This window comes from Ursus americanus, chromosome 17 (genome assembly GCF_024610735.1).
Source record: "Ursus americanus isolate L20-20 chromosome 17, mUrsAme1.1.p, whole genome shotgun sequence".
Lineage (NCBI taxonomy): Eukaryota > Metazoa > Chordata > Mammalia > Carnivora > Ursidae > Ursus > Ursus americanus.
The window spans coordinates 40,877,442-40,899,130 of NC_142143.1; the positions used below are offsets into that span (position 1 = coordinate 40,877,442).

At 36.8% G+C, this 21,689-nt stretch overlaps 1 long non-coding RNA gene across 3 annotated transcripts in view; it reads right to left on the minus strand.

Moving 5' to 3' along the window:
* LOC123801227 (uncharacterized) overlaps window positions 1-21,689 on the minus strand; it is a 67,959-nt gene that overhangs the window by 43,474 nt on the left and 2,796 nt on the right. Inside the window, exon 3 of one of the 3 annotated variants that reach the window (XR_006782164.2) lies at window positions 6,328-6,660. The exons of the other annotated variants lie outside the window; for them this stretch is intronic. This is a non-coding gene — a long non-coding RNA (uncharacterized LOC123801227). Of the gene's footprint in view, window positions 1-6,327; window positions 6,661-21,689 lie in introns of those variants that run through there. 3 annotated transcript variants of the gene reach the window in all.

The following is a 21,689-nucleotide window of genomic DNA, read 5'->3' on the forward strand; positions in this document are numbered from 1 at the left end:
AGAAGAAGAAAGGTTTCTTGGGATTCCGACAAGATTCCAGGCTGTGCCTAGGAGTGGGCGTGTAGCAGTATAAATTCTCCTGTTTCCTACTGTTTGGTGGCATTCCTTTGGTAATAACTGTTCTGGAATACTGGACTGTAGCCCAGGCAGGATTAATTTTTAAGATTACAAGTTAAACACATCTCTTCTGGAATAATTACTTTTCCATTATGCACCCTATCTCCTAAAATTTATCATTTTATAGCAAGAAATGTAGCTTGTGTGATAAAGAACAGTGTGCTCCAGCTTGTGTTGGACTAATGAGATATCAATTAAAGGATAATATTTATTCACCTGAACTAATTGAATAACTATGTTGCTCCATTGGGACGGGTTTTTAACTAGTCTTGAAAATTACATTATAATCTACATCTTGAATTTCTGGTTTTCGTGCATTTGAAAATACAGCCACTACTTGTGATAAATCACTTGTTCTATATCCTTCTGGCTCCATAGCCATGTTTGGGTCAAATTTCAGAGCTTTTAGGATCTGACTTTAAGAATGGAAACAGTCCCCTAGAGTGTTTTGTTTGTTTATACATACTTATTTTTTTCCAAATGTATTATAGGCAAGAGAAGAATTGCGAAAATCTAAAAAGATGAGCTTAAATGCTTCTTGAAGATTTATAAATTTAACTCTTATGTTCATCCTCATATTTTGCTGTAGTTCCTTATACAATTCATCAGTTCGTGATTTTTGATGTTAAGATTTTATGGCTTTTTGTTTTGAGGGTTGTGTGTGTGTCTGTGTGTGGTGTGTGTATGTGTGTGTTTCCTAACAGAGGCACATGCTTTTGCAAATATTTGTAGAGGAAGTGGTGGAAGGGCACAGCAAATGGAGAAAAGGCTACCTGAATGTATGCCAGTGAAATAAAACCCAGAGAAACCATGTGTTCAGTAATCATCAAATATTCTCAAGAACTGGTAAGCCTTTTTTTAAAGAAAAAAAGTATTCAATAAAACTGAATCCTTTTCGTATTGGAGACAAAAATTTGAGCCTTTCATAAGTTTTAATCTAGGTTTTTTTCAAGAGGGATTCCTGGTACCATCAATATTTTCACTTGGGGAAAAAGCGTTTCTTGATCATAAAGCCCTGCTTACTGTCCATGCCCCTAACGTCTGTCTCTCTGAGCTTACCATGTTCTCCCCTTCATAGTTCTTGGAAACTTGTACCTATCTCTGTTTTGATTCTCATCACCCAGTATTGAAATATTTATTTATATTTCTTACTCTCCATTAGACCAGAGGATTCCGAAAGTTGAGATCTGCTTAAACACATAACAATTATCAACCAAGTGAAGCCTGTTATTACAGGCGATGTATGGAATGGAAGAAAAGGCAATCAGGAGGCCAAGATGGAAGGAATGGGAGAGGAGGAATGAATGAGGGTTCTGCAGGGATGAAGTGTGAGATGTTCCCAGAAGCTTCAGGGTGTCTGAATATAGCAAAGGAGCAAATTTAGTGAGAATTCTCCAGGATCGTATGTTCAAACAGAAAAAATCATATTTTCTCTTGATTTAAATGTAGTACAATCCCAAAACTGGACCACTGGGGAATTCTAACTTTGTATATCCCATAGAGAGATCTTTGTTCCTGTTGTGTGAGTTCTCAATACCTAATGCAATGCGTGGCTTATAGTAGAGCCTCAATTAATAGTATTGATTGTTGAACCAGACAGGTTTATGTGTGTCGTTCTCTGCTATGCTTGGGTTTGTTTTTGTTCCTTGGAGTGGGTGTTTTCAGATGATTTCCTCCTTCATAGTTTGCATATTCTGGCTCCACAATAAATATTAGGTGATGATTAACTGATATTAACCTTCTCTTCAAGAAATTTGTACAAGTAATACTGAAGTTGCTTAACAAGTAAATATTTCACTTGACTTTTTAAAGAGGCATTTAATGTTTATATCTGTGTTAGTAGCCCAAGAGTTAGAAGTAATGTAAAAGCCTTTTGCTATTAAAATGACTGTTAACCAGGAGCCCATATGGTGGATCTCTGGAAGTTAATTTCATCTTATTTTCCTTTTTAATATCTATACATTATCTAACATTTAGTTACATGATTCTCCTTCCTATGTATTAGCAAGTATTTTGGTGCTAGGAGGCGGGGCGGGGGGGGGGGTGGAGTAAGTTATGCAGGCAGGTTGGTTGAAGGTCCACATCGTCAGGAGAGAAGCTTTAGGGTACTAGACGATGCAGAGGAGTATGGACTCTCTGAAAGCACCTCTGGAGACTTCCTTTAATTTGAGGGAAATAAAGTCATTCATTCTTCTTTAACTGTTCTGACCGTGACGGCTACTCTGATTTCATGGCTAAAATAGTTCAGTGGGAAAAGGAGGCGGTGGCAAAGGCAGTGGAAGTGACAAAGAGGGACGAGATTGCAGTGGGGGTGGAGGTAGGGGTGAGGACTGGGGACTGGATTAGATGAAGGTAGGAGGACAGTCAAAGAGAATAAACATAACTATCCAACCATCTGAGATCCCAGCTCTATAATTATAAGAAATTAACAGGAATGTGAATGGGCAATGCTGTACCCACTATTGGTCTGGAATGACCTCAAACTTCCACTTCCACATTCCTAACCTGTTCCCAGGCTGCTGGGGTTAGGGTAGAGCCAGTCTGATTGCAGGGAATTTGTGTCAGGAATATTCCAAAGCCAAATGCAAGTGATTTGGGAATTTTTTTCTGCTTTATTAACTTTCCCTCTTTTCCTTCTCTGGGTGTAGTTAATGAAATATTGGCTCCATGTTTTTGTAGTAATAGTGAATAGTTTACTTACTATTTTTGCTCTGACTTTTCTAATTGACAATCTCCCTAATACTTAAAGCATGAGAGTCTTGCAAAAAGTTTCAAAAGACTTCTGGCTTACTTTTTTTCTAGCAACTGCTGACATATTGCTTTAAAATGTCTACTTTGAGCTTTCAAATAATACTGTAATAAATATCTGTTATGAGAGATGTTTAACATCACATTCATTCTGTTTTCATGTATTAGGCTTTCATATACATTTATTTTGAATAAAGTATTTCATGGCTTAAAAGTCGAAAAGTCCCTAATAGAAATGACTGGAATTGCTTCAGTAACAGCGTGCTGAATCTACTTATTTGAGTCGTTCAATAATCTCTTAACATACTCTGGCATTCCAATAGCTAAAGGAATAAAATTAGACTCATTTTGCTCTTTGGGTTAGATTTTGTTCTAAATTCTTGGAAACTGGTTTCTTTTCAAAATATTCCTAGTAGTTTGTGCATATAGGTTTACATTATTAGCAGCACTTAGTGCAGCTTTACTTCCTAGATTACTTTGGTGATAATTTGAATACACTGTAAGAAGGTCACTGTAGAGATAGTAATAGTTTTATCAGTTGGGATGGTTTTAACTGCAAATGACAATATTGAACCCTGACTGGCCTGAGGGATTTATTGATTCACATTCCTAAAAGAAGCCCAGAAGTTAAGCTAGTTTTGGTTTAAGTTCAGGGCTTGAAATGACATCCGTGCTCCATTTATCAGATCAGTCGACCCTGTTCTTAGGTGGGTTCATCTCAACAACGTCTAGCCTTCTCAACAACTCTGGTAGAAAAGAGAATTTCCTAATAGGTGGGAACAAATGCCAGTTCTAATTCTCATTGGCCCCAAACAACATGTGTATTCTTGAAACAGCAAGACTGATGATATGAAAAGAAAGAAAGAAAGAAGAAAGAAAGAAAGAAAGAAAGAAAGAAAGAAAGAAAGAAAGAAAGAAAGAAAGAAAGAAAGAAAAAAAGAAAGAAAGAAAACACTGAACGGGTGAAATTCATTTTATTAATATATTTTATTTAACTAATATATAAAAAATACCTTTTCAACCTTCAAGCGCTCCATAGCCCCATGTTGCCAGTGACAACATAGTTTTAGTTGCTAGTCTTGGACAATGTAGTATTAAAGTCTCCTGAGAGCAAATACACAGATACAAGACTAGAGATACAGTAAACTTTAACATATCTTGCTTAGGAACAGTGGTCATAATTCTATTCTCAAAAGAAATCATTAAGTATCAAGTGGATAAGAAGTCAAAATTAACTTCTAACTTCTACTCATCTTAGAATTCTGTGGACCAAACTTCCCACATGTTTTGAACACCCTGTCTCTCTTTGATAGTTAGCCACACTGTGAGCTCCCAGTTTCCAGAGCAATTTGCAAAAACCTCCTGCATTCTCAGACTCCCTTGTGGCTAAACTGCAGGCGTGTGACCTTGGTTTTGTGAATCAGATTCCCTTAAATGGGACTTAACTTGGGAGATAACCAAAGGAGGAAGCAGATTAGGGATGGCTCTTTCATTCTGCTGATGCGGGGGTGGGCTGTGCTGACTTCCTGCTCAAGCCAGTTCTGTGGTGTAGTTCTAGGAATATTCCTGGAGGCTAGTCTTGAGCCCGTTTCTCCAGCGCACCCAACAATTCTCTGAGATATGTAATAAATTCAATATTTATTAGATAGAATGTATTAGCTCTCAACAGATTCATTTTCTATCTACTCTACCTGCAGTAAATTGTGTTGCTTACAACTAATAGCCCCAACTGATACAATTCCTAATATTATTCCCTGTGAACACCTATGACTCTGGACAAAATAATATCTAACAGGGTGAGATTCAATTAGAGTATTTTTCCCGGCTGGAAGAAAAATGTCTGTGACTTACTAAAGAAGCATTTTATATTTATTATTTCTTTCTTATTACCTTATTTGCATTTTCTGGAACATGACTGCTTACAATGTACCCATAAGTTTTTCACAAAACCAACATGAAAATAATTGTGCCTAAATTACACCTATGACTTAAATAGCACATAGATATCCCATCATTTCATGTCACCTCCCTTCCCTCAATCACACTAATAACATTAAGAGATATAAATGAATCACTATTATTTAATTTTGTGCTATCTGCGCTGGTTGTTGAGCTTGAGGTATTAAAAAAAATCATAACTGACTACAGTTTGCCTTGAAATGTTCCTCCCGTAAAGTATTTGCATATGTTTCATGTTTACTGACAACAGCTAATTATTCTGCTCAATTCTTGTGTAAGACTTTTCTTTATTTTCAAAATTCTAGACAAGTTGTCTTTTTACTGTACTTGCAGTTTTTCTTTTCAGGTTTATGGTGTGTGATTAATTACATTCTAAATTCGAGGAGAAAAGGTATGACTAGCTAGAGGGTTTCTTGTAAACAAACTTCGATTAGACAAAAATGCTACATTTTCTTTCATATGCTTTTAACCTGATTAGAGTTTACTGGTTTTGTTTATAGCCACCATAGGAACGTTTTAATCTGTCATATGCCCAATTTTCAATTTTAGTTTTTAATTGAAAATATTCTACCCCAATCATAAATAATCTTATGGTTAGATGTGCACACACATACGCACAAAAGATACGTTCATTATTAAATAATTTGCACCTGAAATAATTTGTTACTCAGTTCTTATTCAAATCACTTAATAAATGATAAAGATTTTTGCAGATTGGGCTCAGTCTGAGGAAGAGGATGCTTTTCAATAATCTTATTGTTTAGATGTAGAGCTTCTTACTTTTTACCCCAAATTCACTATCTGTTCCCAGTTTGATTTGCTCTCTGGTGCTGCTAACTAGCTGAGAGACTGTGTCCATGTCCGTTACCTTGCTGGCTCTCACTTTTCTCATCTCTAGAACAAGACAGCAGATTCTATGATTCTAAAATTCGTCTTTAACAGGCCTTACTTATCTAAAGTAGTGTTAGCAGTATTATTACAGGCATCATTCTCATTATGATATCTTCTGTTATCACCATTTTTGCAAATGCAGTTTTTACTGAGAGTCTATGCTATTCTACTATTTTTCTTCTGTCCCATTTTATATTCTGAAACATTTTAGGTCATAGAACCTTTTTTCCTTTTCCTAGTACTTTTCTTGTGGATTTGTTGAAGAAATCATCAAGAGGATCTTAAGGTTAATAGCAGTTGATTAATGAAATTACAGTATTTAAATAATGATGAGTTTCATTTAACAAAGGCTAGTAACCCAATTGCACCATCTTTTAACCAGTTCTAGTCACTAGCTAATATGCACAAATAAGAGTGGATCTCAGGAATGAAAAAACGTATTTTACCGGAATGTTCCATTGAATGAATATTGACATTTCCAATAAATTTATTTTGGATACTTTAACAACTGCCAAATATTCTTTAAAATTTTTGATCCTAAAATGTCACTGAGATATCCCATGGACAGGGCTAAGTGCTCAGTAGATTCTAAACTATAAAAAGAGTAATATTGATAAGCTTGATACTGCCTGGACCTCTAAACACCTGGAATCATTTATTAAATGGTGTCCGTCAGAGTTTGTCAGTAGCAAGCAGTGAAAATTAACTCTTACTGAATTTATTGGAAAGAAAGCATAGCTCAGAGAAGGAAAAGAGAAACTTTAAGAGACAGGCTAAAGAAATAACAGGAACCAGAACGGCTCAGGCCTCCTAGGTGTATTAGGTACAGGAACAAACACCTTCAAGAATTAAGGATTCATTAGGGATGAATCAGCTCCAAACATTCCAATTGTGTAGACAGTGTCCGCTCAGCACCCAATTCCAATCTCTTCTCTTCTTCCACTACTAGAAATAAGGAAATGAAAGTACATTTATCCCAGTCTCAGTTAAGGATATCTACGTGACACAGTTCAAGTGCTGGGCAGAATTTTTCAACCCTCTCCACTTTCTGTCTGGAAGGTGGAAGCGATGCCTGGAGGGGCAGAAGCTAATCTATAACCATGACAACTGCAATCACAGGCTTGGCTTCCTGGCAATATCAACTGACAGAGAGTGCTAAATGTATTGGAAGCTACAAGTTGTCCTAATTGACAAGACAGAATTTGAGACCAGATGATGCTTAAGAGGTGAGGATACAATCATGCAGGGCCTGGTAAGTCCCACTAGGAGCTCGGCCCTCCTACAGGTGACAGTGCAGGATATTAAAAGGTTAGAAAGTGAAGGGTTGTGACCAGAATCTATTTTATAAGGAGACCCTGGTTTCGGTGTGATGGATGTTTTAAAAGGGAATGGATCTGGAGACAGGAAGTTCAATCAGGAGATAACCACAGATTGTGTGTGTGTTCACTGTCAGCAAGCTTCGGAAAGGGAAAGGATATTGCTTTGGACTGAATATCTGTGTCTTCCCCCTACCCCAAAATCATGTGTTGAAACCTAATACCCAGTGTGATGGTATTAGGAGGTAGGGCCTTTAGGAGGTAATTAGGTTATGAAAGAAAAGCCCTTATGAATAGGATAATGTCCTTAAGAAAGAAACATTGGAGAGCTGCTTTGCCCCTTCTGTCGTGCAAGGACACAGCCAGAAGATCAACCAGGAAGCAGGCTCTCACCAGACACGGAATTTAATGGCACCTTGATCTTGGACTTGCCAGTCTCCAGAACTGTGAGAAATAAATTTCTTCTTTTTTTTTAAGATATTAATTAATTAATTAATTAATTAATTTATCAGAGAGAGAGAGAGAGCACACAAGCAGGGGGAGCGGCAGAGGGAGAAGCAGGCTCCACTGAGCAGGGAGCCTGATGCCAGCCCCAATCCCAGCACCCTGGAACCATGATCTGGGCAGAAGGCAGGCGTTTAACCAACTGAGCCACTCAGATATTCCGAGAAATAAATTTCTGTTGTTCTTTTTTTTTTTTTTTTTTTTAAGATTTTATTTATTTATTTGACAGGGATAGAGACAGCCAGCGAGAGAGGGAACACAAGCAGGGGGAGTGGGAGAGGAAGAAGCAGGCTCATAGCAGAAGAGCCTGATGTGGGGCTCAATCCCATAACGCCGGGATCACGCCCTGAGCCCAAGGCAGACGCTTAACCGCTGTGCCACCCAGGCACCCCAAATTTCTGTTGTTCTTAAGCCACCTAGCCTGTGGTGCTTTGTTATAGCGGCCCTAATGGACTAAGACAGGCATCATCTTATTCCACACCCCGCGTTCCTTAGCAGAGCAAAATTAGGGTAGAAGAGGCTCATGACACTCAGGAGGAAAGGACACCCCCTGACATTCGGCAGGGAGAAGAAGGGCATCCTTGTGGTCGTTAATTACTACACTTCACAGGCTATTTGAAAAGGGTATTTTTAGATTACATTATAAAAGGATTACTGTATGTATCCAGTAAAACATTGAGGAGATGTTTAGTTAATTTTAACTTCCTTTCTTCAACTACTGAAAAGCAGCACTGTCTAATTATGGAAGAGCGAAGGTTTCGCATCAATCTCTAGTGTCTAGGACAATGTCTGGAATATGCTTGGTGCTCAAGCCATGGTTGTTTATTTTGTATGTGCAGGCACTGTTCTGAGGACAAATTCCTACAACAAACCCTATGCAGATCGTTCAATTGTCCTGATTTTAAAGATGAGAAAACAGGCCAAGAAATCCTAAGATTGAAGCTGAGATCCATTTGACTATAAGGCGCGTTATTTTCATCGTTCTGTTATACCACATTTGTGGGACCTGTGGATTATCCCAGTGATAATTATCCAGCAGATAATTAAAAATAAGTGGCTGAAAGGATGCCTGAGTGGCTCAGTCCTTTAAGCATCTGCCTTCAGCTCAGGTCATGATCCCAGGGTCCTGGGATGGAGCCCGCGTCGGGCTCCCTGCTCAGCGGGGAGTCTGTTTCTCCCTCTGCCGCTCCCCCTGCTTGTGTGCTGTCTCTCATTCTCTCAAATAAATAAATAAAATCTTAAAAAAAAAAAATAAGCGGCGGAAGTTAAAGAGAAAAATCCAGCATCCAGATGCACATTTCACAATCATTTAAGCACTTAAGTTGTAATAGAAGGAGGAATGGAGTAATATCACCTGAGCTGTGACCTTCAAACCTTTGGACTACAGTCATAAAATTTTTTAATAGTGACCCACCATACACACAAACACAGATGCATATGTATGTGTGTCTCCTGTAATAATACCCATCGTTATTAAATGTGATATGTTTTATCATCTTTAATTGTTTTCTTCTATGCAATTCTATTTCATTTAAAAATGCTACTTGCAATCCATTAGGTTTGATTACCTGATCCAATAATGGGTTGCGCTATGCAGTTCGAAAACCACTGCCTTTAGTAATCTGTGATGACGCTGCCAGCTGGTGACCCACTGACTCTATTTGGCATGGAGATGCATTCTCTTTGGCCAGCATACTCATTTCAGGCGTACAGATAAGTTATGCTTGAGAAAAATTTAAATATTGGAGATTTCATATAAAAGTTTAGATGAAAGAATCTAGATTTCCAAATTCTTTTGAGAAATGGAAAATCTTCTCTAGTAGTCATACTACCTAACGCCAGACGTTGACTAGCTGAGAGGTGGCTGCCTCCTCCTACCCCTCAGACTCAAGCCTCCTACACGGTATCTCCCTGACTCGGAATATCAGCTGCCATTTAAGGTCGTACTTCTGTTCTTTCCGTTGTTATTTCCTTATAAGAGAAAAGGCAGTTCTTTACTGTATCGAAGAGTAGGAGAACCACATATTTTTGTCGCATACAGCATGCTTCAGTTACTTATGTTACCTTCAGATCTCTGTAAGCACTTAGGTTTGTGATTCATAGTATAGTGCGTTAATGGCTGAGTCAAGGATGGAAGACCGGCCAATACCCATGATAGGGGAAAGAGGAAAAGGAGCCCAGAGAGATTCTAAAAAGGAATAACCAGAGGATTAAGACCAAACCCGTAAGAATAGGACAGGAGGGATCAAGAGCATCCAGTTCAGGCTGTATGGTCGCTCTTAAGTCAAAGGCATTTGTGGATTTAATTGACAGAACTTCCAAAGAAGATCCTGCTCTCTTTAGATGATTCATCTCCATGTCTGATTCCCACTGTCAGGAAGAAACATAAATAAAGGATTTCACAGAGGGGGACCTGTCTTAACATGCCAGGATTTAGAGGATGCGGATACTAAATGCGGTAGCCAGATATTATTTTGGTGGTGGTGTCTTTTGGATTGAACAAGAATGTGGCTCCCACACATGTCCCGCTATTTAGAGCAAGGTTCAGGAGACAGAAGTGGGCAGGGAAGCTCCTGTCTCAGTGTGGATTGGGACTGAGCCCTTCAGCATAACGTTAGCCATCCATTGGCATGTCTCAGACCACCTGCCACTGATGGGTCCAAGAGTCTGACACGATACCTGAGCTCAGAACTGTGGCATGATAATATTCTTACTAAGCTTTGAATCTGTCCTAACGGCATCTCACTGTCAGGTCACATCACTGGCGTGGACACGTAAGATGAGTTCAAGTCCTAGGAATAAGGCTTTGAGAGGTTTTAGGTCCTATAAGGAAGTCATTTGCAATCAGCATTAACTGAGGGTACTCAGTTAATAATACAGATAACCTGAAGAAGGAGGAGGTTTTAAATTTCGAGTGCATCACGAAAGAATCAAAATCTGCTTGGGAATTAACAATCGAATATTCAAAGGAGGGGAACAAAATAAGCTCTGCTGTAGTTTTCCAAAAAATGCTGGACTCTGACTCCAGAACAGAAATAATTTTAAAAAGGATTTCTGCTTTATCACTCTTTTTTTTTTGTATAATAATAAGGGAGAAGAAGAAACAAAAAGAAAAGACAGACTATTCTTGCCTGTCATTCTTGGAAGCAGGGGAGTGTTTGCTTTTCTTTTGTTCTTTCAAATCCCAGGGGTGCTATGCGGGCTGGAGTTTCTCTTTGCCTTTTCATCTGCCGGGAAATAGCACACAAAGGCAAGGCTTCCCTGAGCAGGGCAGAGACATTTGTGTTTTCTTTTTTCTATTCCCTGTTGAGCTGAGCCTTAAAAAAAAAAAAAAAAAAAAAAAAAAATCTGCCCGCTGTGCTTCTCTTGTGTTGTAAGCACCATGACTTGTGTTTTCATTCTTTAGATATCACATTTCCCGTGTTTTACCATGTTAGCAAGTTAAAATTAATGCACATTTTAAAGTGTTCACAAGCAGAAAGTCTTTATTCCTTTGATTATGAATAAAGGTAGAGCTGCTAAAATACTCTCAGAGTAAATTTGTCTAGAATTAATGTATATAAAATATTCCATTTGTGATGTAGCCAGCCATAGCATGAACAAATCAAGTCTCTAAGATCTAAGATTTTGCAATAAATAAAATCATACGTATAGATATTAAACATCATAATGAGAATTTTATTTCTCCAGAGATATTGTCAAATATAGGACAAAATGGTCAACATGATATATAGGGCACAAATGACTTATTAGTACTTAAGAGTCTTAAAGAGGATCACTTTCTTACCCCCAAACTCATCAATCAAATCCCTCCCTAGAGAGGGAGACCAAGAGTGTGTCTAGTTTAGCTAAGATTTCCCCATAGGAAGCGTGAGGCTAAGAAGGAAGAAGGGGGACCTTGAGAGGGTGTAGCAGATCTGGTACAGACCTAAGAAAGATACTCGTACTTGAGCAGGTTGGCAGGGAAGACAGACTGAGAGAATGAGGGGCCGTGAATGTTTGGAATACCTAGCAAAGGATAAATAAATGGTAGCTCTTGTGATTAGGATAATATGGCCCCCAATTGCAATAGATCTTGTTATTTATAAAACATGATACTTTACATGTATTTTGCCTATCTTTTATTCTTTGAGGTATACTGTGTATTGTCCTATATGATCCTCAGGAAAACCCTGGTGAGGCAGTAATAGAAGGCTATAATTTTATTAATATTCTCATTTTACAGGTAAAGAAGCAAGGCTTAGAGACCTGCCCACAATCACTCAGTGAAGGTAAACAATTTCTGGATCTAGAATCCAAATCTTCTGTCTCTGCTCTGATGAGTTTTCACAAAGGGAGATCTCATGATTATGAACCCTTGGCCTTTTAGTGGGGGTATGTTCTTTCATCAGTGTTTTAAAACTATCTATAGATACCTTGAGATCATTAGGCTTTTGCCTGGCTTTTTATATTTTATGGGGTTAATTATAACCAGTCTTGAGATTGTCATCACCTTTCCCTAATCTTTCATTGACTCAATAACCATTTATCGAAAGAGAAAATAGAAGACATTCAATATATGATTATTGAATCAATTGAAAGACCTACTACGGGCATAGCAAGATCAGTGTACTTCTGGCTTACCGCTAATCGTAACATACAAAAAGCAATGATTTGCTTCTCACATTTTTTTGATTTTATGGTGATGAGACCCACCTTCTGCTACAAAGTTCCCAAAGGCTAAAAACTATTTTCTTCATAATTTACCTTCAACTATGGTAGTAGACAGGTGGCTGAGATTGTTACTGCAAGGAAATCAAGCGTGGAAAAGAAGTAAAGAAGCACAGGCAGGAGGGTTCCGTCTGAGGGTTACAGCAGCAGCAACCAGAGTCCAGTAACAGTGACAGAACAACCGTAGTAGAATGTCCGGTGCCCGTGACTAGCGGGGCCGAGGGTGGCATTATTCTGGTCAGGTTCTAGGTGTCATTTTGATTGTGATTCTGGCTCTCCAACTGTGTGCTTCCTGCCTATCTTCTAAGCCTATTTCTCCAGCTATCCTGGCTCTTCTGAGATCCATGTGATAGCCTTCCAGTGAATGCCTTTCTGCCTAAATTGGCTAGAGTTAGTTTCTGTAGCTTGCATCTAAAAAAAATCCCAATTGATGATTTGCACAGCTGAATTTATTTGTTCAGGTCACAAGTATCTATGGACTGAGTAATGTGTGCTCATCACTATCCTATGATCCACAAGATAGTTGCTTTTATGAAGGTGAAATTTTAGTTAGGAGTAGAAAGACCATAAATAAGAAAATAAATAAGTGAATAAACTAATTCAGCTAGTGACAAAAATAGTGGAGAAAAATAGCACGGACCTAGGGGAAGGTAACTAGGCAGCAAGGCTGTTCCACTCAGGATTGGGAGGTTTTAGAACATCTCTCTGAGGAGATGGTATTTGACCTGAGACCTGAGTGAAAAACAGTAACAAAAACAGCAAAACAGTAATATGTAAGTCTCAGGGCAAGGCATTCCAGGTGAAGGGAACAGCAGGAGCAAGTGTCCTGAGGTGGGAATGAATTTGATGTGTTTGAGCAACAGTAAAAAGGAAAGTATGGGTGAGCCTAGTGTAGAAACAGGGAGGATTGTAAGATGAAGTCAGAGGCCAGAGCTTGTAGGCCCTTGTAGGCTGTGGTTAGGGGTTCTGATTTTATTCTAAGTGCAACAGGCAGCCATTAGAAGATTTTAGGTAAGGAAGTGAAAAAAATTGATTCATATTTGAAAAAATGGTTGGATCACAAAAAGACAAGGGTGGAAACCACAAGACCTGTTGGGTGCAAGAACACAGACCAGATGAGTTTAGCAGGGACAAAGTGAAAAACCTAAATGCTTCCAGCTGCTTCTCTTACACCTCTGGAGAAGAGTTTATGTTAATCAAGGACACTGTGGGCCAAGGCCACCATGTAAATGCTTGAATAAACACTTCCACTTTCAAGCAATTGAGAAAGTCAAGGCAGTTTCTTTGTTTAATTTTTGTGTAATTTTCCATTCCATTCAGCTGAAAGGAACAGTCAGGCAAACATCACTGCTCAGTTCTTCAGCTTTGTGATAGAAACAGAACATTATGCCCCCAAAACTAAAATTCATTTTTTGCACACTGAGATGTTTTCTTGGTTAATTCAAGGTTTCACGACAAAGCATGTTTGCTTAAAATTGTAAAAATATTGGCTGGTCAAAGTCATTATACAAACAGTTGTCTTAATCTAAAATATTTATGTATAAATGTATAATACTGTTTTGTGTATATTTAAACAAGCCAGATATTTTAGAAACATGGTGCCTCATGTTCCCTCAAGTTCTTTATAATTAACTCCATAAAACTAATACAAAAAATTATCAACAGCAAATACTGATTACTTATCACTATTTATTGATTCTATCAATACTTCCATGAAACTCTACCTAATCTTAAATAAAATAAGAGTGTGTAAGAACAGTTTATGAAATAATTCAACAAAAAATGTTCTTATTTTGTCTTTCACAGCAATATGGAATTATTTGGTGCTTTTAAAAATTACTGATGGACAACAAGATGGATAATTAGGATATTATCTAATTAATAAATTGACTCACTTTGTCTCCTTGTAAAACTGGTTTGACTTTGAAATGATTAGTAAGATCAGTCAAATAATTGTCAACTCAGTTAATATATTTTTTAGTCCTCTTTGGATGAATTATTTCCTCTCAATTAATTACGCCTGAAGGAGATGTATTTTTGTATTTACCTGTGCCAAATATCATTTTTAAATTTACTTTACAAGGATAGGGCCCTATGGAAGTAAGTTTTAATTGGTCATAGTAGAAATATTGGTAATATCAATTTGATCTTAGGCAAAAAGATCAAAACTAAGAGATCAAAAGATAAGATTCAGGTAGTAGTAAGGGAACAGGATCTAAGTTTTATGGAAAACATAAACTATATTAGATATTATGCTAGGCATACCAAATATATAAGCTCATCTATTTAAGACAAGAGCCCTGCAAAGAAGACTTTTTAGCCTATAGGTAAGGCAGCTTCAAAGGAAGACATATCTAATGAGTGGCTGAACCAAGATTAGAATCTGTGTTTATCTACCTACAAATATTTTGTGCTTTCTACAGATTCTCCTTAATTCTCCTGCAGTGTTCCTTCAGTGGTTAAGTCTAACTTTTTCTATTATTCCTGCCCCACCTCTACTCTAATTAGAACTTTCACACTATAGGTAAGTGCACCTGACACCTTAAAAAATATTTGCTTTTCTTCTGATTGTGAAAGTGATATATATACTTGCAGAAACCTTGGGAACCACAGAGGAATTTTAAAAAGTAAATATTGTATGTTCTTGGAACATAAAAATAACCTCCATAAAGGTTTTGATGTCGTTAATGTCTTTCTCTTCAGTATTTTTCATACAAAATAGGGATTACATTTCAGCTCTAGTTTCATATTCTGCTGTGTTTATCTGTTATTGTACCATTATGTTTTTTTCTAGTTCACCAAATACCCTTTGAAAATGTAATATTTAGGGATACCTGGGTAGCTCAGTCAGTTAAGCATCTGCTCGAGTCATGATCCCAAGGTCCTAGATGGAGTCCTGGACTCCAGCTCCTTGCTCAGCAGAGAGCCTGCTTCTCTCTCTGCCTGCCACTCCCCCTGCTTGTGCATGCTCTCTCTCTCTCTCCCTCTCTCTGACAAATAAATAAATAAAATTTAAAAAGAAAAAAGAAAATGTAATATTTGTATGGTGCAAACCACCCTTTTGAATGGATGTACTAGGATATATTTAATCATTCTCTCATATAGGAATATTATAATCTTAATCAATTTTTCCTCTTATTTAATCATATTATAATAAGCATACCCATTTGCCCACTTTTCTGATTATTTGCTGAAAATACATTCCTATAAGTAGAAAAATCACTGTATTTAAAACACATATTTTTAAAAACGCTTTTAATACGTTTTGCCAAATTTCTCTGGTTGTTTTCCATAAAAGTTGTAACAATTTGTTCTCTTACCCGTCTTCAACATGCTACACCCACAAAATAACTGCAAATTTGAGAAACAAAAATGGCATCTAATTATGGTTTTAATTTGAATTTTAGCTTACTAGTGCATTTGGATCTTTTAAAATATGTTTATTTGTTCTTTGCATCTCTTCTATAAATTGGCCTCATGTTTTTTGGCTTTTGCTACTAATTTGAGTGGGAGAATGTTTGCTTCCTCTTTTAAAATTTTCTTGAAGGGCTTTTATATGAATAGAATGATCTGGTTTTAGAATGTTTGCTAGGAATTCACCTGTGAATCCATTTCCCCGGATTTATTCTTTGTAGATAGATTGTATAATGTTAATCCAATTTATTCAATGGTTATAATACATAGAAGATTTTTTTTTTTAGTTCATTTTGGTAAGTTCTATTTTTCTAGGAAGATATCGATTTTATTTAAGGTTTACATTTTACTGCATAAAGTTGATTTTTAATACTTCTTTAGAGGTTAAATAATTTTCCTATTTTATTTAGCTCTTAGTTTTGTTTAGAATTTTCTTACAATAAATGTTAGTTTTTTGGTGGCTGTTTTGTTGTAAGTAGTTAATTTTATCATCTTGTTCCCCTCCCCCACTTTGGCCTACCTAAAAAAAAAGTTCAAATCAAGTTACTCTTGGGGCCCCTGGGTGGCTCAGTCGGTTGGGCGTCTGCCTTCGGCTCAGGTCATGATCGCAGGGTCCTGGGATTGAGCCCCACATCAGGCTCCTTGCTCAGTGGGGAGTCTGCTTCTCCCTCTGCCTCTTCCCCCCTCCCCTGGCTTTTGCTCTCTCTCTCTCAAATAAATTAATAAAATCTTTTTTTAAAAAATCAAGTTACTCTTAAGTTTTTCTTTTTGTCTTTTCTTTTTGTTTCTGATATAATATTATCTATTTTACAAATCTGCTGTGGAATTTGAGGGATGCAGTGATAAAAAACAGAGGAAGCATTATGAGCAGTGAGTAATGTATAGAATTGTTGAGTCATTATATTGTACACCTGAAACTAATATTAACATTGTATGTTAATTACATTGGAATTAAAAAAAAAAAAAAAAGAATGCTGAGGTGGGGGGCAGCAGTTCGCCAGGACTGCCATAACAAAATACCATAAACTGAGTGGCTTAACCAACAGAAACACTTATCCCAATTCTGGATGCTGGAAGTCAAAATCAAAGTTTCAATAGCTTCAATCTCTTCTGAGGAATCTCTCTTTGACCTACAGGTGGTCACCCCACTACTGCTGCTCCACTGGCCATCTGTCTGTGTGCGTGCTCTCCTGTCACTTTGTGTCCTAAATTCTTCTTGTTGTAAGGACACCAGTGAGATTGGATTAGGGCCCACTGTAACGGCCTCATTTTAATTTAATTACTTCTTTAAAAAGCTCTACCATTGAATACAATCACTTCTGAGATACTGAGGTTGGGTCTTCAACATATATTTGTGGAGTGGCACAATTCAGCCCATGGTGCCATGGTCCTGAGAATTTATGGGTCATCACTGTGGAGCTCACTCAGTAAAAGCTCCAGGAGCGGTTAGAAACTTGGGCCTTAAATGAAAATGCAGAGGAAAAAGAACACGTGTTCAGTATTATTACTTAGATTATTCAAAACCTCTATTATTTGTTTTTACTACTCCATCTAAAATGGACTGATGATGGGATGAAGTTTCTCACCACGTTACTTGTTGCTGTGTGAATTTCTAATAATGTCTCTTTACTTCTAATACTACAATGCTATATTAATATGCACTTAAAAGTATGTGATGAACTAATTTCAGTTTAGAGGTAAGAGATTATGTTGTGAAGTTCAAGAATCCAACAATGATACAATTAAAAGAAATTCCCTCTGACCTTTAATTAATGATTTCATCTTTTACTACTCTAGCTAGCTTTTAAACTTTCATTGCATTTTTTTATAAGAATTTTAGTGGGTAGCTTGTAGGCATAATCAAGAATGTTTAGCCACAAATCCCTTTTATCTGATACCTGCTCAAGCGATCAATGCCATCTGGATATACACTGACTACTTTTTCTATCTTGCTACCTATCACCGTTATCATTCCCCAAAGTTTTCATTTTTTAATGGAGGTATAATTGGCATATAACTTTATATGAGTTTCGTGTGTACAACATAACGATTTGACACTTGTTTATATTGCAAAATGATCACCACAATAAGACTAGTTAACAACCGTTATCACACAGCTACAAAACTTTTTTTCTTGTGATGAGAACTTTTAAGATGTACTCTCTTAGCAACTTCCAATTATGCAATACATTGTTATGAACTATAGTTTCCATACTGTATGTTACATCCGCAGGACTTACTTATTTTATAACTTGAAGTTTGTACCTTTTGACTTTCTTCACTCATTTTGCCCGCTCCACCCCACCTCTGGCAATAAATACTAATCCGTTCTCTATATCTCTGAGCTCAGGTTTTTTGTTTTGTTTTGCTTTGCTTTTTGGTTCCCCATAAAAGTAAAAGCATATGGAATTTGTCTTTCTCTCTCTGACTTATTTCACTTAGCATAATGCCCTCAAGGTCTGTTCATGTTGTTGCAAATGGCAAGATTTCCTTCTTTTTAGTGGTTGAACAATATTTCATTGTATACATGCACACACATATATATCATGCTTTCTTTATCCATTCATTGATGGACATAGGTTATTTCCGTATCTTGGCTGTGGTATATAAATGCTGCAATGAACTTAGGGGCACATGTGTCTTTTTGAATCAGTGTTTGCATTGTCTGCAGATAAATTTGCAGAAGTGGAATTGGGGGACATATGGTGGTTCTATTTTTAAATTTTTGAGGAACCTCCGTATTTTCTATAGTAACTGTACCAATTTACATTCCTACCAACAGTGCACAAAGGTTTCTTTTCTTCACATCCTTGCCAGTACTTACTATTTCTTGTCTTTTTGAGAATAGCTATTCTAACAGATACAAGGTGCTGTGTCATTGTGTTTTGATTTGCATTTCCCTGATGATGAGTGATGTTGAGCACTTTTTCGTGTATCGGTTGCCTTCCAACCTGGCAAGTTTTTATTGTAACTATTCTCTCTTTTTTTCCCTGCCTCAGTGTGTTACTAAGACTAATCCCTCTACCTACATTTCTTTTGCTGTTCCCTCCCACCTCCCAGGGCACTGGTCTCTACTGTATGGTTTAGGCTTTCTAGGAGGTGCCAGTGAACATTCTTTTGGGGAGCAGGGAAAATGCTAGAACTACTAGTTACATTTATTTTATCTCCTCTTCAATTGTTTTTGTTTATGTTTTATAATTATATTCTATTACATATAATGTATAATTACATAGTACAGGTATAATTTACCAATAAACACCTGTGTAAATGGTTTATTAAATGAACAGAACTCATCAGGGTGTGCCAGAGATTCAATGATATGCATGCAGAATGTTTAGTGGGGAATGCTCTCAGGATCAACATCCATGGAGGTTGAAGGAGCCACGATTGCACCATGGGTCTCAACTGGGGAAGATTTTGCACCCCAGGATATATTTAGCAACATGTGGAAATATACTGGCATCTAGTGGGTAGAAGTCAAGGATGATAGTAAATATCCTATAATGCACAGAGTAGCCTCTCTAACAAACAATTAGCCAACTCAAAAAGTCAGTAATGCTGCGTTTGAGAAACCCTGAGATAGAAGGAGAAGTTGGGTGCCAATCACAGCCAAAGCCTCACTTCATTCAGTGGTAAGCTCTGGAGTTGGGAGGGTCCTTTGGCGTCCAGCATGGACCAGTCATTGGATACAGGCTGCCTCCAGGAAGGGAGCATGACCTCAGGAATGGTCTGTTTTTGAAAGCTATATAAATGCCTACAGTGTGCAATTTTTTGTATATAACTTCCTTTGCTCAACATTATATTTATGACATTCATGTTGTTGCATACAGCTGTAGTTACCTCTTTATTATTGCTAGAGACTATTTCACTACATGAATATATCACGTATTTTACCATTCTACTAGAGGTGAACCTTTGAGATGTTTCTGATTTTCTCCTATTACAAATAATGCTGCTGTGAACTTTATTCTCTACATCTCTAGCTACACGTGTGCATGTATTTATATTGGGTATGTACCTAAAAGTAGAAGTGCTGAGTCATTGGTTTTTACATATTTTCAACTGTAGTGGATAATGGCAAATAGTCTTCCAAAGTTGGTTATATCAACTTATATTCACCAGGAGCGTGTAAGTGTTCCATGTCCTTGTGAACACGTGGTATTATCAATCTTTTTAATGTTAGCATTTTGATGGGTTTGTAGGGGTACCACAATGTGATATAATTGCATTCTCCTAACGCCTGACGAGGTCATCGTGTGTTTATGGTCATTTGAATATTTTATTTAGTGAAAACCTATTTAAATCTGTTGCTCATTTTTCTATGTTGTTGCCTCTTCTCTTCTTATTGCTTGATAGAGTTCATCATAATCTGGATACAACGCCTTTATTACTTACTATGTTTTGCAAATATCTTCCCCTATTTTCATGTTCTGGAAGTCTTTAATGAAAGGAAGTTAGTAATTTTAATCCAGATTTTTCATTTTTTCCTGCACAGTGTTTTTTATTTCCCACTTAATAGCCTAGATCATGAGCATATTCTCCTTCAGAAACTTGGCTGTATTGTCTGTCATATTTAGATCAACCATCTACTTGGAACTGATTTTTATGTATCGTGAGAGGCAGAGACTTAAAATTCTATTTTGTTTCCAAGTGGACGTCTAATTTGCCCAGAATAATTTTGTTCAAAATATTGAACTTTCTGTTCTTAATGCCTACTTTGTCAAATATTGAGTCCATAAATGCAAGGGTCTTTTTCTGTTCTGTTTTATTGGTATATTCGTCCATTCTTTCCCTTAATTAATGGAGCTTTATAATAAGTCTTGATATCCAGTAGAGCAAATAATCCAATCTTGTTTTTCTTTTTTTTTACTAAGTTTTTAATTTTAATTTCCCTGGAATTACCATACAGTGTTATATTAGTTTCAGGTGCACAATATAGAGATTCAACAATTCTATACACTACTCAATGCTCATCATAAGTGTACGCTTTTAACATTTTACATTTACATTCCCATCAATGTATAAAGGTTCCAGGTGTTCCACATCCTCATCATCATTTGGTGTTGTCAGGTTTTAAAATTTTTGCCATTCTGGTGGTCATATGATGAAGTTTCCTTGTGGCTTTAATTTGCCTTTCTCTGATGAATACTGATGTGGAGCGCATTTGCATGTCTTTGTTGACCATTTGTATATCTTGTTTTATGAATTGTCTATCCAAATCTTTTGTCTGTTTTTTAAATTGGGGTGTATATCTTCTTATTATTGAGACAATCTTTTTATATAACTTTAGCTGCCAGTTTTGCAGATATTTTCCTTCAATACATAGGTTGTCTATTCATTTCTTAATAGTGTCTTTTAATAAGCAGTGTTTGATGCAGTGTAACTTAGCAATTTTATTTAATTGATAATGCATTCTGTGGCCCATCTGTATTCTCCTAAATTTTCTTCTAAAAGCTTTATGATGTTAGGTTTTACATATGTATTTATGATGTGCCTCAAATTAATATTTGTAATGTAAATGATTGACACAGTTGGATTGGGTCTACCATTTTATTTTTGGCTATCTGTATGTCCTTCTGTTTTCCTTTAGCTTACTTGAATAATTTTTGGAATCCCATTTGAATTTACCTATTGACTTTTGAGCTATACCTCTTTGTATTAATTTTTATTGGTTGCCATAGGAATTGAAATAGATACCCTTAACTTTTCACAGCTTACTTAAAATATTTTACCACTTCACATTATGTAGCCATTTTGTAATTTGTTCTACTCAACACTTTATACTAGAGTTTCCATACATACTTCATGTTTTTTCCCTAAATCCCATAAGACAAGGTTTTAATATTTGGTTAAATAGTCATGAGTATTTTTTAAAATGAAAAGAAAAAAATTTTATATTTCCCGACATATTTACCTTCATAATCAATCAGCTATGAAGTTCTTTCAGTTCTTTCTACGTGTATTTTATAACATCATTTTTCTCTTTATTGATCATCTTGTTTGTCTGCATAGTACCTCATGACTAGACAA